This window comes from Mobula birostris, chromosome 18 (genome assembly GCF_030028105.1).
Source record: "Mobula birostris isolate sMobBir1 chromosome 18, sMobBir1.hap1, whole genome shotgun sequence".
NCBI lineage: Eukaryota > Metazoa > Chordata > Chondrichthyes > Myliobatiformes > Myliobatidae > Mobula > Mobula birostris.
The window spans coordinates 51,736,348-51,754,205 of record NC_092387.1 but is presented as its reverse complement, the minus strand read 5'-3'; the positions used below and the strand labels follow the sequence as shown (position 1 = coordinate 51,754,205).

General features: G+C 39.2%; 1 protein-coding gene across 7 annotated transcripts in view; it reads right to left on the bottom strand.

The window, feature by feature from the left end:
- Window positions 1-17,858, bottom strand: part of csgalnact2 (chondroitin sulfate N-acetylgalactosaminyltransferase 2) — a 73,769-nt gene that overhangs the window by 14,976 nt on the left and 40,935 nt on the right. The window lies entirely within an intron of this gene.

Genomic DNA, 17,858 nt, shown 5'->3' with positions numbered 1-17,858 from the left:
AAGGTAACAGAAAACATTTTAAACTTTTATGTGCTGAGATACAGCTAGTCAGTGGTAGTGATTTAATCTGGATGTGTAAAGCTGAGAACTCCTTCCTTTTTGGTCCAGCTAGATTTGTTATCCTTAGCAAAGAGGTCATTATTAAAAGGTAGAAGAATCAGAGGTTTTGACAACACTCTTTCCCCACAAAGATTAGGGCCTTAGGCAGCATTTCAAAGTAAAATTGCCATTGTGAGCATTAATGAAATAATCTTATACAGCAAGATTCCTCAGATCATGACAAGTCTTGTTCTAGTTGAAGAAAGACTATCTACAGAGACAGTGCATCACCAAACTATCAGGCTTGTTAACAAACAATGGTGGACAAATTCTAGCTTTCAAGATCCAAGAGATGTCCTGCATTCAACTAACTGGACTTTGTCTCCCTTTTCTCTTCTACGCATCACACCCTGACTGTATTGTTAAAACAAATTGACATTTTTTAATCCTTGCAGGCCTTTTATAACCCAACTTTACCAAGCAGGTAGTTAGCTAGCACCTTCTCTAAAACAAAGAACATGCATCAGTCTTATAAGGATCATGGAGCATGGTGCATGTACTAGGGAAGTTCTAGTATGGTCTTGTGGATGCCTCTTGCATCTCCTGGATTTCTGTGGGAGAAACAGAGACAAGACTGTTATCTTACCAATGCTTACCAGACATGGGCTTTCACATGGGTTACTCTGTTGTCATCATAGACTTGATAGGGCAACAAAGAGCTGACCCAGACCATAAAATTCAATAAAAAAAAAGGAAACCATCAAAGGAGAGGCATCAATTATGTCCCAGTCGCATCACCCTAAGCTATCTGCCTCCACTGATGCCAAGGACTATGTTGTGTCTGTCAAAAAGCAAGATAAATTAAGAATACTGATGTAGTACATCTCATTATTGGGCCAAATGTAATCATTGTGGAAGAGGCGTTAGGTTCTGTTACAGTAAGTTGTGGGCAGAGTTCAGCACTGACGGTTCTGTGGAGGAGAACCAGATAATGTAGGAGTCCCTGTTGCAGGGTGTTAACCTGACACTTCGACTGTCCATTTCTTTTAAAGATGCTGCCTGACTGAATTCCTCCAGCATTTTGTTTATTTAACCTATTATCTAACCCACCCAACATTTGAAATCATTGCCAAAAATTTCTTCCGATTGAAGCACCTCAACCGAGGAAAACAGTAACACATGTTCACTTTCTAACATCTCATTCAAGAAATGAATAAAAAATTCCGATGGATTTTGTAATTTATACTATCTTTTATGTATTGTACTACAGTGCTGCTGCAAAACAACATATTTCAGACATGTTTCAGTGACAATAAACCTGGTTCTGATTCTGGAAATTTCCCAAATTGTCTACAGGGGGCAGTGCACAGCAACAGTTCAAAATTAACCGCCCTAACTATCTGGATGACTGAGAAGATAGAAATTGTTAGTGAGCTGAGTTATCAGCCTTCAGCCTTATGCTTTCACAGAAAAAAAGGTGTAAATCAAATAAAATTTAATATTTACAGCAATGCTCGGGCAGTGACAGGGCAAATTCAGCAGAAGTCTGATCCGCACCCCCCGATACACAAAACATTGCTATGCCCTCTCCTTGAACAGAGGCTCATCCGTGAATTACATTACATTTGTAAGTAACACTCAAGTTAAACAGTTGCAGTTCTGTCCAAAAAAAAAAGAGGAAGCTATTAAAGTACCGATTCCTTGTTCATGGAAAGTGCATTGCATTGGTTAGATGCCACGTCAGTACAAGACACCTAACTCATCTGGCAATGACCTCAACTGGAGCTTCCAACCCCCCCCCAACCCCCACACACCCACCAGCATTCCAATGAATTATGTTGCTAATAGAAGTCCCCACCTCCAACATCACCACCCCTCTTCTCAAAACAAATGTTATAACAAATTGGCTGTCAGAACAAAACAATATGCAAGGGAGGTCTGGACAGACAGTCCATGCAAACTTTCCTTCATCATAAACTTTGTAGTTACTGTTAAAATTATTTTAAAAATCTACTTTTTATCAAGTAAAATATGCCCTTATAATATGGTTTACATTGTGCACTTCTAAAAGCATAGCATAAGGAAGCAGAAGAGCTTTAAGTTGAGTTACTTGTCAATTTAGTGGTTTATTGTACTCTGTCTGCATCCTCCGCCCACTGCCGCTAACCACCCATCCCCCAGGAAGTAGATCCCTGGTCTGCACACTTCCAGTCAGTGAGTGAGTGACTGGTAGTTCATTCAGGAGCTGTTTCGCAGCTGGAAGCCTGGCTATTTTCCACTCCCTCAATGGATCCAGGCAGAGGTGGCTGAGATAGTCAATGATCACATCCAAACACTTGGAAGGATACATAAAATGAAATATGAAGTTTGCATCTAATAACTTACTTGCAAGAACACCTGCTGCAAGTTATCTTACGTGGGAGCTGGACATCTGTGCAACTGGATCCACTCTGAAGTGGGTCTTTTCTTGCGACATCTTACTGTCTTCAAGTACTTTGTTCCAACAAGAGATGCCTACTAGTTAGTTAATGAACTGTCAGCTGTGCTTTATGATTGCGATGCATTCTCATTATGATACAAAAGGAAGTTTTTTAGCCCACTGAGCCCTTACCAGATCCCATTGATCCCATTCTCCTGTAGCCTTGCAACTTATTCTCTCTCACACATACCCATCAATTTACCCTTTTTAAAAAAAATTCCTTTGCCACATATTTACAGTAGGGACAATTCAAAGCAGAGAATTAGCCTGACTGCATGTCTTTGAATGTTGTAAACCAGAACACTAGGGGGAAAAGCCCATGCAGTCACAGGGCAAACACCCAAGTTCCACATTGACAGCAGCCAGCGTTAGGAACTGTACCACAGTCCCTGGAGCTGCAAGGCTGCACAAGTAACGGACGTACAGATTTGCACCACACCCCTTCCCCAACCGCTTCATATACTCAAGCAGGACCTGATACTACAGACACACAGGCTCCAACAATCCTTAAGGTTATCAAGTAGGTCCTTGGATTCAAATTGTCAATCCTTGGTCACAGCATAGATACGTTACAGTCCGAAAGCTGTGCAAAATCTTAGCCATCCTGGAAGCAGAAGCACTGAGAACAGTTTTAACGGATGCACATTTTTATACAGAAGCACAGAGCTATACAGCATGGAGACAGACCCTTCCAGCCAACTCATCTACGCTGGCCAAGATGTCTACCCGAACTAATCCCACCTCAAAGTTCAATGTTCAAAATTCAAAGTCAATTTATTATCAAAGTACACATATGTCACCATATACTACTAAGATGCATTTTCTTGCAGGTATTCACAGTAAAACAAATAAATACAATAGAATCAATGAAAAACTACATACACTGATAATGTGTAGAGAAGCCAAACTACAGAAATACCAAAAAATAAATAGATAACCAGATAGATAAAGTGATAAATAATACTGAGAACATGAGTTGTAGAGTCGTTGAAGTGAGTCCACATGTTGTGGAATCAGTTCAGATTTGCCTGCTTTCAGCCCAGATCCCTCTAATCCTCTTCTATCCACTTCTTTAGATACTAGTAACCTTGTATTATATCCCAATTCACTCAGACATATTCGCTTTCATCCCATACTTCCTTTCCCTACATTATCTAACCTCCCTTTAGAACTTATAGCATAGATCACCAAAATTATATTAATGTAACAGTTTTTATGATGTATCAGCACCACAATGTTTTCAAATTGCAACTTATTACAAGAGTAACACTGTACATTATTAATGCAACACAATCATAGCTGCAGAATCACATTTTTTACCAAATGGCCTTGCAACTATCTATCTACCCAGCTGTGTGGAAGTTTAAACAACTGTTAATATCACAATTTTACGCTAAGCGAACAGGGGAAAGGAAGAGTCACTTTTCAGTGAGATTAGAGCAGTGTTTTCTAACTGTACATGTGCAGTGTTTATTGCAAAAGATGGACATGAGCCAACCAGGGAGCAAAGATCGTAGACTCGTCAGAGACTGTAACCAACACTCAATCAATCTTTACCAGACCACCAACTATAGCAACATATCTATAGTTGAAGTGCACACTTCACTTTGATTAAAGGCAAGCACTCCACAAGAAGCTTTTAAAAATAATTATTGAAAACCCACAAATAGGTGGTATGTGGCCACTAAACCGACAGACTTGCATTGTGTAGCCTTGTCTACAAACTGTACACTGACCAATGTCATTGACAATAAAAGATGCATTGCATTTGGAAATTGTAAACAAATGGATAAACTACACCATGATCACACCACTAAATTATATATATACACATCCCAAAATATGTTGTACCCAGTAAGATTCCAATAATCTGGTATTCAATTGTTCAGAAATCCCAGTGTTTCAGCATCTGGCTCATTCAGTGGTGCGTGACAGGGGTTCAGAGTGACAATATTTGTGGCTGGAGCCCTTGAAATGTTTCAGAAATTCACAAGCTGTAACACACTGGGGGTTGGTTTTCTGCTCCTTTAGACTCAACGGTTTCACTGGAAAATTTATTACACCACAGATTACAGTCTTCTGATCCAGCACGCTTGAGAACTGACTGGTGCTGGACAACAAAAACTGCCATGAAGCTAGTGCAGAAATTACAGGCCCTGGTAGAGATATTTGAAGTGTCCTTAGTGCAGGGCGAGGTGCTGGAGGATCAAGGATAGCCCATGTTATCCCAGTGCTTAGGAAAGGGTCCAAGAATAAATAGGGAAATTATAGATTGATGAGCCTAACATCAGTCAAGGGTAAAATACTGGAAGGTAAAGGATATTTAGGTGTTTGGATAAACAGGGTCAAATCAAGGATAGTCAACATGGATGTGTGCATGGCAGATCATATCCAATCCAAACCTCCAGTTTTTTTTAAAAAAAAGGTTACCAAGAAGTTTGATGAAGGGAAAATAGTGGACATTGTCTACATTCCTTTGACAAAGTCCCACATAGGAGGCTGGTCCAGAAGATTAAATTGCTTGGCATTCATGATGAAATAGTCAATTGAATTCAATGTTGGCTTAGCAGGAGAAACAAGAATCATAGTAGATAGCTGTCTCTCTGACTGGGGGCTTGTGACTAGTGGTGTGCAGAGATCAGTGTTAGGTCCATTGTTGTTTAGCACCTATATTAATGATTTTGATGATAATTTGAACGGGCTGAAGGGCCTGGTTCTGTGTTATAGTGCTCTATGACTCTAACTCTAATATAATCATATGCCTAACCGTTAGGCTTGCCAGTTCATTCTGCACATCCTTCACACTGGCCTCCCGCTGGAAAATGGCAACCTGCGATCCTCCTTTGTAAACTTCTTCAGTTGTATTTTCTGTGTATTTTGTTTTTCACATAAAACCCATAAGGGTGTTTCTTACCCTATACCATATTTTACTAATTACAAAAGAATTTTGCTCATACAAAATGCTAACACAGCTGCCCTGGTGGCTACTCTGTAAGCAAATGGCAACAGATTAAAGTTCAAGTTCAAGGCCATTCAACCATACATGAATACTCATTAATACAGTCAAACAAAACAGCATTTCTCTGAGGCCAAGTGCAAGCACAATGCTGAGACAATATACAGCACAAGGCATGTATAGCATACAGTATATAAAACAGAAGTAAAATACAGTCACACACAAAAAAAAGTCCAAGTCCGAGTCCATGAATGTTGTTGCAGTCTGTAGTCGAACAATACATCTTGTCTTCTGGCAAGCAAAAACTGGAGGGCAGCACCAACAGACTGTAAACAATGCCTCCAGCACTCCAGTGGAGCACACCTAACTCCAAAGCTTCAAACCTGCAGCTTGAGGCTTAGTCCTAGCTACAAAGGAGGCCACACAGCTCCCCCACCATTCACTAATAAACCAGAAAATCAGACTTACAGCATTTCACAGCAATGTCCAACAGGGTCTTGTGATCACATGAAAATCACTTACTGTTGGACTGCTTGCCTCTTTCCTACACCCACTCTGACACCTCTCCTGACACAGACAGTAGTACGATCCGCTCCAAGTCCAGCTCCTTCAGTTTCTCCACCAATGAGCAACTCGCTAATGGAGTAGACCCAGAGTACTTTCAGTTCTTAACGTCCTCCAAGGTTTTGCAATCGTAATATTTTTTAAAAAGACAATAATGCCTCTGTTTGGCCCTGTAGAAGCTGCTGCATCTGGGTGCGGCCCCATCTTACTGAAAGTAAAATCAAAACATGTCTGACCATGGGAGCTTCTGAACCACAGCATGGCAGACCAGATAGTTCCAACCAGTACCAAGAAACATGTTTTTAAAAAATTGTCATAGTGAAAATGTGAGAGCTCACTTCTGGAAAGTGTTATAGGACTGTTAAAAACAAAAACTTCATGCCCCGCCCCCCCCCAGGCAGTTAATCTGATCAACCATTTAGTTCACACCTCAGCCCCCCACTCTATTACCTCTGTCACTTCACTGCACTTTTTATACTGCTGTTTACATTGTAAATACATGCTGATGTTTATGTATTTATGCACATTGCATTCCATATCCGTACTTTAAAATTCTAACCTTATTTTTTATATATAATCCTCTATTCTTTATAATTATTGCTTTTTTGTTACATGTTGTGCTCTGACCAATGCACCACAGCAGATTTCTAATACACATAAATGCATATGGCAAATAAAGTTGATCCTTGATTTTTGATGTTAGACACTATTATACAAAACAATACAGAACACAGAACAATTCAAAGTAACTGGTTAAAAGCAATGTGGTTTTATGAAGTGTTGATTGTGTCTAATTAACTAAAATTCTTTGATGAAGTAACATGTGTTATTGATCAAAGAGGAACTAATTATTTATAAATACAAGAGATTCTGCAGATACTGGAAATCCAGAGCAACATCCACGAAATGCTGGAGGAACTCAACAGATCAGGTGGTTAATGTTTCAGGCCAGGACCTTTCATTAGGACTAGCACATTTATTGAGAATTCCTGGTGTATTTGATCAGGTGGTACATCAAAGATTGCTGTAGAAAATGGAAGGTTATGGTATCGGAGGGAACATGTAGCACCGATAGATTGGCTGGATAACAGAGCAGAGAGACAGCATACATGGGACTTCTTTCTGGCTAGCAAAATGTAACAAATGGCATGCCACAAAGATTGGTTCTGGAGCCTCTCCCTTTACAATTTATATACTATGTGACCTAGATGACTGCTCTGAAGGCATGCTTGCTAAAGTTGCTGATGGCACTAAAGATACACAGGAAATTAAGTTGTAAAGAAACTGAAAGGAGGTGCAAAGGGAGACAGATATGCTAAACTGACGAATGGAGTATAATATGGTAAATGTGAAATTACCCATCTGAGAGGAAAACTAAAAAAAACAGATTATCTAAACAGTGAGAGATGTCACAACTCTGAGATACAGAGAAATCGGGATGTCCTGCTGCATGATCTACAAATAAGTTTTATGGAGAAAGAGCAAGTAAACAGAATGCTGTTGTTCATTGTGGTGGCAAAAAGGACAAAAGTAGAAGTGCAAACAACACACATCAAGGTTGCTGGTGAACGCAGCAGGCCAGGCAGCATCTCTGGTTAGAGGTAAAGTCGATATTTCGGGCCAAGACCCTTCGTCAGGACTACGAAGGGGCTCAGCCCGAAACATCGACTGTACCTCTTCCTAGAGATGTTGCCTGGCCTGCTGTGTTCCCCAGCAACTTTGATGTGTGTTGCTTGAATTTCCAGCATCTGCAGAATTCGTGTTTACGTTTTTAAAAGTAGAAGTGCAATGCTTCAGATATAGTGGGCAAGGTCAGACCACACTGAGTGATGTTATTTAAACGTGTTAATTAATTGAATGCTGATCAGAGCTATTTCTTGGAATTAGCTGTTCTCCTGTGAGGAAGTATCAGAAAGGCTAACAAACATTTTAAAAAGTAACAAAAATCAGTCATTCAGACCACTGAACAATATTAACACACTGGACACATATTTCTCACTGCCTTGGTAATGCAGCCAGCCAGCATAATCAAGGATCCTGATGATCAGACATTCTCTCTTCTCCCCCTCCCATTGGGCAAAAGATACAATAGCCTGCAAGCACATACAACCTCAAGGACAGCTTTTTTCACACTGTTGTAAGACTGAACTGTTCTTTAGTATGTTAACTCTTGACCTCACAATCTACCTCATTATGTCCTTGCTCCTTATTGTCTACCTGTAAGACACTTCTTTTGTCACTGCAACATTTCCTTCTGCATTACTGTTATTGTTTTACCTTGTACTATCTTAATGCATTGTTGTAATGAACCATCTGTATGAATGGCTTGCAAAGCAAGTTTTTCACCTCAGTACATACGACAATAATAAACCAATTTATTTACCAATGTGAGGTTTTAGTCAGTGGTGATCCTAGGATGTTGATGGTGGGGTCTCGTCAATGGTATCACAGAATGTAAAGAGTACATAGAATAGTACATCACAGAAACAGGCCCTTCATTCCACAACGTTGTGCCGAACCAAGTACACTGGTAAGCTAACTAATCTCTTCTGTCTACACAATGTCCATATCCTTCCATTTTCCTCACATCCAAAAGCCTCTAATACGTCTGCATCTACCACCACCCCAGGCAGTGCATTGCAGGCACTCACCACCTCATGAAAAAACTCAAATCAAGTTAATAAGACATGACTTGTCCCGCATAATGCCATGCTGGCTCTCCCTAATTAGGCCATAGTTTTCTAAATGCTCATATATCTCATCCCCAAGAAATCTCTCTAGTAACTTCCCTACCATTGACGTGAGACTCACCAGTCTATAGTTTCCAGGACTATCCCTGGTTCCCTTCTCGAACAATGGATCAACATTAGCTACTCGCTAGTACCCTGGGAACTCGCCTGTGGCTGGAGAAGATATTGGTCTTTGATATTGAAAATTATTGCAAGATTTTTCTCTTGGCTCACTCAATAACCTGGGGTATATCCCACCAGGTCTTAGGGACTTATCCACCTTAATGCTCTTTAGGGACCCAACACTACCTTCTCCTTTCCTCAAAATACCCTAGCATATCAGTACGCTCAGCATTGATCTCCCTATCTTCCATGTCCTTCTCCTTGCTAAATACTGATGTAAAGTACTTACAAAGAACCTCACCCACATCCTCCACATCCAAGCGAATCTCCCCTTTATCCTTGAGTGCTCCTACCCTCTTGCAAGTTATCCACTTGCTCTTGATGTATGTACAGAATGCCTTGGGATTCTCCTTAATTCTTCTTGCCAAGGATTTTTCATGACCTCCTCCTGGCTACCCTCATTCCCTTCGAGTTCTTTTCTGGGTTTCTTCATAATCAGAGATATTTATTACTCAACATGTGCCAAATATATGTCACTCACCAGCCCATCAGTGAACATGATCTAAATCTCATTGCATGCAGGTGTGCACTGATGCACTTGCTTGCGAGTTGTGCATGGAATTGATCATTGTACAGTCACCAGTAAACATCCTATTTCTCTCTGTGATGGAAGGAAGGTAATTAATGAAACAGTCAAAATGAGTTAAGTCAAGAATATTGTCCTGACAACTCCTGCTATGATGTCTTATTGCTGGAACAAGCACAACCACTTCTGTGCAAGATACGACTCTAGCACATCGTTCTCCAACAGTGGATAAACACTGAAACCTATTTACTTCATTTTTATAGAAAATTCAGCCCACAATGTTGTGAAATACTATTTACACTAGTAAATAAGCACCTAACTAATCCATTTTGCCTATATAATGTCCCTATCTTTCCATTATCTGCACATTCATGTGCCTATCTAAGAGCCTTTTAAACTCCTCTGTCATATTTGCCTCCTTTCTCACCCATGCAGATATTCCAGGAACCCACCATTCTTTGTGCAAAAATGATCTCCTCACACCTAAAGAGCATGCCCTCTAGTATGAAACATTATTTCCTGGGAATCCTTGACACCATATTCAGCCAAATGCTTTCTTGGTATCAATGGCAGTCGATCTCAGCTCACCTTAAGAATTCAATTCCTTGGTCCACATTTGAACCAAGGCAGCAGTAAGTTCTGGAACCAAATTGTTCTGCAGAAATCCAAGCTGGACATCAATCAGCTGGTAATTGTCAAGCAAGTACTACTTAATAGCAATATGAAACTCACCACCTATTATTTGCTGCTGGTTGAATGTAGGCTAATTGAGCAGTGACTAGCTGGATTGTATTTGGGCTACATTTTGAGACCAGGATACACCTAGCCTGTTTTCCACATGGTTTAGTAGATGAGGAAATTTTTTATTTCATTCTGAAATTTGTTTGCTACTTGAAAAACACATCAGCAGTTACACTTCCTTTACTGCAAGCCAAAATTCTGGGCATTTCTTTTGAAAGTACAGTACAATTTTGTGTTATACAGTAAAATACACTGTATAACAAAATTGTAATTAAGAATTGTTTCACTGTCAAATATCTCCAACCAAGCATCATGAAAAGCTGCCAATATTGAAAACTGACAACCATAGTAACTGAAGAGTAGAACCAGTTCATATATCCCTGCCTTATTTGTATCCCCAAATATGAAGAGCAAAACCTCCACATATATAACTTTTCTCATTTTTCACAAGCTCAGATTGCACTGGACAACAATTTTTTTCAAAAGTGTTGCTTCTACAGAATGTTTTTTATGATAGACTGCTTGAAGATGAACACAAATATAATTTCAGACTACTTGTATCCCATAGGAATTTGGAGAAACAACAAATTAACTTGTATTGAATATAATGTGTTTAATTGCATAATGGTGCTGATGCTTTGCAATAGTTCAACTAAGTTAAAAATATTTTGTTAATGATTTTTATTTGTACTCAGTGTCTGAGGCTTCTCGCTCAAGTGTCCAACAATAATTCGCCAGCATTGATGGATTCCTGTTGCCCTGGTATCTTTTCTCCATGACCGCAATGTCCTGGTGAAACCTTTTCACCATGCTCGTCACTAACAGCACCAAGATTTGCAGGGAAGAAGTCTAAATGGGAATGCAGAAAATGAATCTTTAGTGATATGTTGCATTTCATGGTTTTATATGCTTGAAGTATGCTTTCAACCAGCTGCATGTAGTTTGGTGCTCTGTATATGCCGAGAAAAATTTCAAAAACTTCCTTGAATGCCTTCCATGTGATTTTCTCCAGTCCCACTAGAAATTCTTCAAATTGCCTGTCATTGATGACCTGTTTGATTTGTGGGCCAACAGAAATGCTTTCCTTAATCTTGGCATCAGTTATTCTGGGAAGCATCTGTCTCAAGTATCAAAATCCTTCACAGAACTTGTTGTGCCTGGTGATAGCAAATTCCATCCTTACAGTCCTGAACCCAGTAATTATTACTGAAACCTGTCCTGCCATGCAGCAGCCACACCGCCTAAGCATGCCCGGACAAGATAGGAAACTTTCCAGCTTACATTGTAGGCAACATTTTAATTGACTTGAATTATGAATTGAAATAATAAACATAAGTTTATTAAAAAAATGGTGCGTGATAGGGAAATTTCATGGTGATTTTCATGATCAGTAGCCCAAAATTCATAAAGACACCTAAAGGTATTCAGGAAGCAAAATCTTTGTTTTCCAGTGTTATCACAATCAGACAGTATAGGCAGAATTGAGAGCAACTGGAATCACGTAGTAAACTGACCTAGCTTCAATACTAGCCTCTTTGCTAGTGCTAACCGAGGTACAGTATACAGCTAGTATGTCAGCTTGCTGGGTTAGAAAACAGACTCCTATACAGTATAATTTCTGTGCACCCTTTGCTTTAATGATTTTCAGGAAAATACATTTTTGCACCCAAATCCAATTGAATTGTAAAAAAATTAAACGGCTGAGACTTAAGATAATCACTATTGATTTACTTGGATTAAAAAAGGTAGATATTTCACATGTCTAGAAATCCCTGTTAAATTCTTTATTAGTACATTTTGGAAGATTAGAGGATAATATTTACAATTGCCCAGTTAATTCATGGCTTTTTGATCCTCTTTTTGCAGTACCTAGATTTAAAAATTAAGAATTCCTCTATGTAGAGTTTGTGATTTGGCAAGTACAGTAGGATTAGTATATAGTTCATTGTATTACGTTCTTCACACATTATATGGGCAGGTATGGAACATGATAGGATTATCACAGAGTTACAAAGCTTTGAAACAGGTCCTTTTCCTCAGTGAGTCCATGCTAACCATCAAATACCCAATTACACGAACCATTCCCTGGTCCATTTTATGCTCTCCAGATTCTAACATAACTACCATAACTTGTATACCAGAGGCAAATTACAGCTAACGCACATGTCTGAAATGTGGGAGGAAACCAGAGCACCTGTAAGAAATCCCCACGGTCACAGAAAGAATGTGCAAATTCTACATGAACAGCACTGGAGGTCAGGATTGTACCCAGGTCACAGGAGATATGAAGCAGCTGCTCTTCAATTTGTTGTATGTCCAATATAAACACACTGGATAATGGGTTGTAAGAACAATACTCATTAGCTTAGGACTTTCACATCCTACTTCCCTGCCTTTCACCTTATCATGGCATGGGAATGGGCTGAATTAATCAGAACCAAATTATTTGAGTGTCCAGGAGTTGTGGTAATAACCATACATGCCTAATTTATTGTCATAAAATAGAAAGCATAAATAAACCACACAGAATGCTACGTAGCAAGTCATAAAGATTTCCACAAAGATTTCTGAGCTCATGATTCTTAGTCACCACTTGATTGTTGCTGATGTTGGGGGAGATCCACATTCCGACTCGCTCGTGAGGCACCGATCACAATCTCCAGTCCCAGCTGAAGTCCAACAAAGCTGGGAAAGGCCCACCCATAAATACAAATTTCACAAGTGCAGAGACGCAAAGAGACAGACAAGCTCCTCAATCTATTTTCTCAACACAGCCTGTTTTTTTTCCCCAAATATACCATGTGTCCATTAACACAATCATCTTAAATCAATCCTCATACATACCTGGACGCACAACATTCCCTTGGATTTACAAAAGGGCATTAATGTTTACATATAAGCGAGAAGCCCAAATCCAAAAAGAATCCATCAAGCCAACTATCAAACCACTTGACAGACATTCACTTTTTAATAATGCCCATAACTAAGAAAGAATCCAACTAAGATCAACAAACATTCTACAGGCATTAACAGTGTTAACTCACTGAAAGACATCACTCACTAACAAACATGTATACTGCACATGCTATGAGTTCAGAAAAAGTTAAGTGGTCTTTGGACCTGACAGACATTCATTGTTTTACAAAGTTTAATATGATGCACGAGGGCATGGCAGTTAGCTTAACTTTTTACAGCGCCAGCAATCGGAAGTTTGGTGTTCAATTCCTACAACTGCCTGAAAGAGGTTTGTACATTCTCCCCATGAACGCTTGGGTTTGTTCAGGGAGCTCTGGTTTCTTCCCACATTCTAAAGACATATGGGTTACAGTTAGTAAGAGTGGGCATGATACATTGGCGCTAGAAGCATAGTGACACTTGCAGGCTGCCCTCAGCATATCTTCTGACTGTTGGTGTTGATGCAAACAACAAATTTCATGGTATGTTTTGATGTACATGTGACAAATAAAGCTAATTTTTATCTTTCTCTTCTGTTTTTGCCTCCATTTTCCTTCATGTTACCTTCTCCTTTTTTCAGATCTGGTGAAAACAGTCACTGACTAGAAATGTTAACTTTGTTTCTCTCTCTCTCAAGATGTTGCCTAATGTGCTAAGTAAATTAGCATTTTTATTTTCTATTCCATACTTTAATTGTTTTAGCATAATTGTAGCACCTTACATCATCTTGGGCCACTTCACTATTTAAACCAAAGAAACTAACCAGAATAGAGCATGAGTTTCTCATTCTTGCACACTCAGAACACCTTATTATCTCGGGTATCTTAAGTCAAGATTTTATGGAATCTTACAGGAAAGGAACAAATAGAGCTTGAGACTGTGGATGCTGGAAATCTGGAGCAACATGCTAGAAGAACTCGGAAGTTTAGAAGCATCTATGGAGCAAAGTGGACAGTCGGTATTTTGGGTCAAGACCTTCATCAGGACTGCTATAAAATAGAGCTGGCATTATATCTTTGGGATACCTCAAAGCAGCATTGTATGTAATGAAGTACTGACACTTTTGAAGGGGACAAGTTAACTTCCAACATAACAGTGACGAATTCTTGAATTATAATGAATTTTGAATGTGGAAAGGATGTTTCCTATGGTGGGGGAGTCTAAGACCAGAGGACACAGCCTCAGAATAGAGGGGATTTCTTTTAGACTGGAGATGAGGAGGGATTTCTTTAGCCAGAGAGTGGTAAATCTGTGGAACTTGTTGCTACATGCAGCAGTAGAGGCCAAATATTTAGGTATATTTAAGGCAGAGGTTAATAGATTCTTGATTAGTCAGAGCATGAAGGGATATGGGGAGAAGGCAGGAGAATAGGATTGAGAGGGAAAATGGATCAGCCATGATAAAATGGCGGAGCAGACTCAATGGGCCAAATGGCCTAATTCTGCTCCTATATTTTATGCTGTTATGGTCTTTTTATAACTGAGAACCTGACAGCATGTACTTGTTCCTCTTGGATGTGCCAATGGTTATCAATCAAGGATGGGAAGATTGAAAATGAATCACCTCAGTGTTACTATTGGAAATGTCACTTTCACATTTTCTGTTTCCCTTACTGGAGGAAAAGCTAGAGCACAAGTCATTTTAAAGAATTATTTAGCACAGCCAGCTATTTTCCCCCCAGTATAATACGGATTATCCAAAACTTTATTGACTGAAAGGAAAATCAAGGTGAAACACATAATGAATCTAACAAGTGTTTTTATGAGTGTTTTATGTGTTGTTACTGACTAAGCCATGGGCTAAAACCTGGGGATTAGGTTAGGCTAAATAGCTGTTTGCTCTCTGGGGTATAATAATTACCTCCTTTGTTGCTGTAAATTGACACATGTTCCTTCATTAAATGCCTTTGATGAATCTCACTGAAATGTGGATTTTCACTGGTATTTTATCTGTGAGGAGCAGGCTTATCCACAACTTGAGCCGTTAGCTTCATATCAGTTTACTGTGTTTAACGCACTTCCTTGTTCATCCCCAAGCCTAGCTACGTTAGCAGGCATTGTGGTTATGCAAGCCAAGGAAGACTTGGTGAGAGTTTGGACAAGGAAATGCAGAAATTGAAATGAAGTTCATGAGACAGGAAGCTATTCATGGGAACTGCAAAGGTCAAATTATTACTATACTGAAAATAATAACATGATTATAATGTATTTTAAAGGAAGGAAATTGCCATCCTCAGTACAAATCACCAATAATTATACCAAAGCTTGAGCTAATGGATGCATGAGCACATATTCATCCCATGATGTTACGAAAATGTGTGTGCCCTTTCAAAAGATTGCAAATAATATAACCTGCACATTCCTCTGAGTTAAGAACAAGGGAACTGCCATGTTAAAGCAAGTAAAGAAATTAAATGGAGAGAGGTAAATTTAAATAGAGCAAACTCCCTTTAATTGCAGAGGTACCCTGAGATGTTTAACAAAAACACATGCTTACAGTTCAGAAAGATCCCATGCAATTCCTCAGCAGAAACAGCTTTATGAAATATTTATGTAATTTTGTCTTTTGATTTTAACCATTTTATCTAATAAAACATTTTGCCCTAAATACCCTCAGAAAGGAAATCAATATTGGTCGGAAGAGGATCTCAGATTAACAAATCAATCAAGGGATGGCGCCTCTGACAATGGGACTCTGCTTTGATATGGCGCAGGAACAGGAGATGGATTACATGATCAAAACTCAAAGCTACGGGTTTTGACTGCAAGGCAAGAGTGCTGTTAGCTAAAAGGCAAGATGATGTCAAAAGGCACCAAGCCACTCTGACTGCCATCCCAGCAGCCTCCTCCAGATATAAAAGGTAGCCATAAATCAGCAGTACTAATGGCGCTTGTTAATGGGTTCTTTTTCCTTTACAACATGATGGCAATTAAGTCAATACTAAGCAAATAGGATCTTTAACTACATATTTGAATAAATTGTTGTACATTAACTACTATGCAGTGGATTAGAAATATCTTTTTGGTTACAACAATCAGAGAGCAGTGGGGTTTTAAAGGGCAGGGGTGCATTTTTCCTTTATGTTGATGATATTCATTTCTCATTCAAAGCTAAAGCACACAGAGAAAAAAAATATTCACCAGTTCTATGGCTAATATTTCCCTCAATCAACATCAGTAAGACAGATGTGATCACTAACATAATTCCTGTGTAGGATCCAACTGTGCACAACTGGAGGACCATACATCTAGACTTAAAAGTAAAATATTTCACTCACTCCATAATGTTCTAGGATATGCACCAGGTACATGGACTTGTTCTTTCACATTCATCTACTCACTGAATTCTGCAAGTTTCAACAGCGGTCAGAAAACAAGCAATTAAGAGACACAAATACAGCTTCAGATAAAAACCTGCACCTCTGACATTAGAAACAGCAGCAGGATATCCAATTTTAAAATGATCAATTAGGATACTGCTTTAGGATGAAGGGTAAAGATTTCTCAGGTCAACATTCCTCATTCCTCAAAAGTAAATTAAAAATTACTGCTCGTGGGTTTTCATGATTCAGGAAAACGAAGCCTAAAGCAACAGAAAAAACACATCAAACTAAAGTTAATCACTTAGGGCACATGTTAGCCAACCTAACTAGATCAGGTGAAACAAACATTTGGCCAGATGTCTACTGTAGGAGGAAAATGTTTTCTTAAACAAATACTTTCAAAAACTATCTAAAAATAGCCATGAGTAAACTTTATGAAGAAAGGTGTGGACGGCAGTTCAGCGCAAGGGTTAGCGCAATGCTTTACAGCACCAGCTGCAAGATTGGGATTCGATTCAACCAAGGTGTTTAGTATGTTCTCCCCAAGGGTTTCTCCAACTTCCTCCCATATTAGCAAACTGTGGGCATGCCACGTTGACGATGGAAGTATGACGACACTTGCAGACTGCCCCAGCACATCCTTGGACTGTGTTGGTCATTGATGAAAACAACACATTTCACTGGATGTTTCGATGTTTCAATGTACATATGACAAGTAAAGCTAATCTTTAATTTTATTCAAAACTGTAACAGAGACTGTGGGATGGGATAGTCGTGCAAAAAGAAAGTGGCAACCTAAGGTAATTGCTGGTTTGGGGACAGGTGGGTGAGGAAGACTGTAATAGAATTGGAAGCTTTGTGAAAGTTAAAGGTGTATGGAAAGGTAGAGAGATTTTGAGTGATATCAGCGAGGAATAATCAAGAGAATGGAAAGCAAGGACAGGGATATAGAAACCTGGAGGTTACACTATTGGATTAGTATCCAAGGCATAGATTACTGATCTAGAAAATAGAGCTTGATCATTATTACACTGGCCGGCAAATTTACATTCTATTAAACTAAGTCTGGAATAAAACATATTACTATCAGTAGCAGTGACCATGTAACTACTTCAGTGATGTTCACTAATATCCTTTCAGGGAAATCTGCCCTTGTCACACAAACTTTACAATATAGCTGACTCTACCTTCTAAAATGGCAAGCCGCATAGTCTACAAAAATGGGTAATAAATAATGATCTAAATAAAAAGGTTTAATTTATTTGTCACACATACATTGAAATTTGCCGTTTGCGTCAAATCATATCAGCATTGTGCTGGGCTGCCTACAAGCATTGCCATGCTTCCAACACAAATGTAACAT